The sequence below is a fragment of the Coturnix japonica genome, chromosome 24, assembly GCF_054131305.1.
Source record: "Coturnix japonica strain WE chromosome 24, WE-NBRP24, whole genome shotgun sequence".
Lineage (NCBI taxonomy): Eukaryota > Metazoa > Chordata > Aves > Galliformes > Phasianidae > Coturnix > Coturnix japonica.
In genome coordinates, this window is record NC_140686.1 from 6,239,545 (window position 1) to 6,244,133 (window position 4,589).

Sequence of the window (4,589 nt, forward strand, 5' to 3'; positions counted from 1 at the left end):
CGCTCCTTCCCCGCGTGGGGGAGGCGTGCGGGTCCGCCCTCGGGGAGCGGGCGCGCCTCTCCCGCCGCTGGTCCGCCCGCGCGAGCGAGCGAGCGACGTGGAGGGCCGCCCTCCCCGCCGAGAGGCGCTCGCCCCGTTGGCCGCCGCCGTCGACCCGCGAAGGGAAGGACGTTAGGGGCGAGGCGTCGAAGCCGAGCCCCGCGGGCCGACCGAGTCGGACCCGAGGGCGAGAGAGAGAATGGTTGAGCGGTCGTCGGCGGGTCGGGCACGTCGGGTCGTCGCCCTTTGGCGCGGCTACCTGGTTGATCCTGCCAGTAGCATATGCTTGTCTCAAAGATTAAGCCATGCATGTCTAAGTACACACGGACGGTACAGTGAAACTGCGAATGGCTCATTAAATCAGTTATGGTTCCTTTGGTCGCTCCCCTCCCGTTCCTTGGATAACTGTGGTAATTCTAGAGCTAATACATGCCGACGAGCGCCGACCTCCGGGGACGCGTGCATTTATCAGACCAAAACCAACCCGGGCTCGCCCGGCGGCTTTGGTGACTCTAGATAACCTGGAGCCGATCGCACGCCCCTGCGGCGGCGACGACCCATTCGAATGTCTGCCCTATCAACTTTCGATGGTACTGTCTGTGCCTACCATGGTGACCACGGGTAACGGGGAATCAGGGTTCGATTCCGGAGAGGGAGCCTGAGAAACGGCTACCACATCCAAGGAAGGCAGCAGGCGCGCAAATTACCCACTCCCGACCCGGGGAGGTAGTGACGAAAAATAACAATACAGGACTCTTTCGAGGCCCTGTAATTGGAATGAGTCCACTTTAAATCCTTTAGCGAGGATCCATTGGAGGGCAAGTCTGGTGCCAGCAGCCGCGGTAATTCCAGCTCCAATAGCGTATCTTAAAGTTGCTGCAGTTAAAAAGCTCGTAGTTGGATCTTGGGATTGAGCTGGCGGTCCGCCGCGAGGCGAGCTACCGCCTGTCCCAGCCCCTGTCTCTCGGCGCCCCCTCGATGCTCTTAAGTGAGTGTCCCGCGGGGCCCGAAGCGTTTACTTTGAAAAAATTAGAGTGTTCAAAGCAGGCCGGCCGCTGGAAGACTCCAGCTAGGAATAATGGAATAGGACTCCGGTTCTATTTTGTTGGTTTTCGGAAACGGGGCCATGATTAAGAGGGACGGCCGGGGGCATTCGTATTGTGCCGCTAGAGGTGAAATTCTTGGACCGGCGCAAGACGAACTAAAGCGAAATCATTTGCAAAGAATGTTTTCATTAATCAAGAACGAAAGTCGTGCCGTGGAGCAGCGGTGGGGCTGATGTGGGTCAGATCTATGGGGTAAAAGCTGCTGTGCGGCTGATGTGGGTCAGATCTATGGGCAGGAGCTGATGTAGGGAAGATTTGGGTCTGATCTATGGGTTAGGAACTGCTGTGGTTCAGATCTATGGGGCAGGAGCAGCTGTGGGGCACATGTGGGTCAGATCTATGGGTTAGGTGCTGCTTTGGGGAAAATGTGTGTCAGATCTATGGGGCAGGAGCTGCTGTGGGTCAGATTTGGGTCAGATCTATGGGGCAGGAGCTGCTGTGGGGCTGCTGTGGGTCAGATTTATGAGTCAGGAGCTGCTGTGTGGCTGATGTGGGTCAGATCTATGGGGCAGGAGCTGCTGTGGGGCATATGTGGGTCAGATCTATATGTCAGGAGCTGCTGTGGGGCACATGTGGGTCAGACCTATGGGGCAGGAGCTGCAGTGGGGCTGATGTGGGTCAGATCTAGGGGGCAGGATCTCCTGTGGGGCTGATGTGCGTCAAATCAATGGGGCAGAGCTGCTCTGGGGGACATGTGGATCAGATCTATGGAGAAGGAGCTGCTGTGGGGCAGATTTGAATCAGATCTATAGGGCAGGAGCTGCTGTGGGTCAGATCTATGGGGCAGGAGCTGCTGTGGGGAACATGTGGGTCAGGTCTATGGGGCAGGAGCTGCTGTGGGTCAGATCTATGGGGCAGGAGCTGCTGTGGGGAACATGTGGGTCAGGTCTATGGGGCAGGAGTTGCTGTGGGGCAGATGTGGGTCAGATCTATGGGTCAGCAGCTGCTGTGGGTCTGATGTGGGTCAGATCTATGGGGCAGGAGCTGCTGTGGGGCTGATGTGGGTCAGATCTATGGGGCAGGAGCTGCTGTGGTTAAGATCTATTTGGCAGGATCTGCTGTGGGGCAGATTTGGGTCAGATCTATGGGGCAGGAGCAGCAGTGGGGTAGATGTGGTCAGATCTATGGAGCAGGAGCTGCTGTGGAGATGATGTAGGTCAGATCTATGGGGCAGGAGCTGCTGTGGGGCTGTTGTGGGTCAGATCAATGGGGCTGAAGCTGCTGTGGGTCATATCTATTGGGCAGCAGCTGCTTTACATATGCTGTGTGTCAGATCTATGGGGCAGGAGATGCTGTGGGGCTGATATGGGTTAGATCTATGGGGCTGGAGCTGCAGTGGGGCTGATGGGGGTCAGATCTATGGGGCAGGAGCTACTGTGGGGCTGATGTGGGTCAAATCAATGGGGCAGAGCTGCTCTTGGGTACATGTGGGTCAGATCTATGGGGCAGGAGCTGCTGTGGTTAAGATCTATTTGGCAGGATCTGCTGTGGGGCAGATATGTGTTAGATCTATGGGGCAGGAGCTGCAGTGGGGCTGATGTTGGTCAGATCTATGGGGCATGGGCTGCTGTGGGTCAGATCTACGGGACTGGAGCTGCAGTGGAGCACATGTGGGTCAGATCTATGGGGTAGAAGCTGCTGTGGGGCTGACGTGGGTCATATCTATAAGGCAGGAGCTGCTCTGGGGCTGACTTGGGTCACATCTATGGGGCCGGAGCTGCTGTGGGGCTGATGTGGGTCAGACCTATGGGGCAGGAGTTTCTGTGGGGCATATGTGGGTCAGATCTATATGGCAGGAGCTGCAGTGGGGCTGATGTGGGTCAGACCTATGGGGCAGGAGCTGCAGAGGGGATGATGTAGGTCAGATCTATGGGGCAGGAGTTGCTGTGGGGCACATGTGGGTCAGATCAATGGGCCAGGAGCTGCTGCGGGGCTGATTTGGGTCAGATCTATGGGTCAGCAGCTGCTGTGGGTCTGATGTGGGTCAGATCTATGGGGCAGCAGCTGCTGTGGGGCTGATGTGGGTCAGATATATGGGGCAGGAGATGCTGTGGGTCAGATCTATGGGGCAGGAGCTGCTGTGGGGAACATGTGGGTCAGGTCTATGGGGCAGGAGCTGCTGTGGGGCAGATGTGGGTCAGATCTATGTGTTAGCAGCTGCTGTGGGTCTGATGAAGGTCAGATCTATGGGGCAGGAGCTGCTGTGGGGCTGATATGGGTCAGATCTATGGGGCAGGAGATGCTGTGGCTCAGATCTATGGGGAAGAGCTGCTGTTGGTCTGATCAATGGGGCAGGAGCAGCTGTGGGTCTGATGTGGGTCAGATCTATGGTGAAGGAGTTGCTATGGGGCAGATGTGGGTCAGATCTATGGGGCAGGAGCTGCTGTGGCTGATGTGGGTCCGTTCTATGGGGCAGGAGATGTTGTGAGTCAGATGTATAAGGCAGGAGCTGCTGTGGGGCAGATGGGGGTTAGATCTATGGGGCAGGAGAAGCTGTTGAGCAGATGTGGGTCAGATCTATGGGACAGGAGCTGCTGTGGGGCTGATGTGGGTCAGATCTATAGGGCAGGAGCTGCAGGGGGCTGATGTGGGTCAGATCTATGGGCAGGATCTCCTCTGGGTTGATGTGGGTCAAATCAATGGGGCAGAGCTGCTCTGGGGCACATGTGGGTCTGATCAATGGAGCAGGAGCTGCTGTGGGACAGATTTGAATCAGATCTATAGGGCAGGAGCTGCTGTGGGTCAGATCTATGGAGCAGGAGCTGCTGTGGGGCACATGTGAGTTAGATCTATGGGGCAGGAGATGGTGTGGGGCAGATTTGGGTCAGTTGTATAGGGCAGGAGCTGATGTGGGGCTGATGTTGGTCAGATCTATAGGGCAGGAGCTGCAGTGGGGCTGATGTGGGTCAGATCTATGGGGCAGGAGATGCTGTGGGGCTGATATGGGTTAGATCTATGGGGCTGGAGCTGCAGTGGGGCTGATGGGGGTCAGATCTATGGGGCAGGAGCTACTGTGGGGCTGATGTGGGTCAAATCAATGGGGCAGAGCTGCTCTTGTATACATGTGGGTCAGATCTATGGGGCAGGAGCTGCTGTGGTTAAGATCTATTTGGCAGGATCTGCTGTGGGGCAGATATGTGTTAGATCTATGGGGCAGGAGCTGCAGTGGGGCTGATGTTGGTCAGATCTATGGGGCATGGGCTGCTGTGGGTCAGATCTACGGGACTGGAGCTGCAGTGGAGCACATGTGGGTCAGATCTATGGGGTAGAAGCTGCTGTGGGGCTGACGTGGGTCATATCTATAAGGCAGGAGCTGCTGTGGGGCTGACTTGGGTCAGATCTATGGGGCAGGAGCTGCTGTGGGGCTGATGTGGGTCAGACTTATGGGGCAGGAGCTGCTGTGGGGCATATGTGGGTCAGATCTATATGGCAGGAGCTGCAGTG

General features: G+C 56.9%; 1 pseudogene; it reads left to right on the top strand.

The window, feature by feature from the left end:
- The first annotated feature begins 295 nt into the window (after positions 1–295).
- Positions 296–1,335, top strand: LOC146757182 (18S ribosomal RNA; annotated as a pseudogene).
- The last annotated feature ends 3,254 nt before the right edge of the window (positions 1,336–4,589 follow it).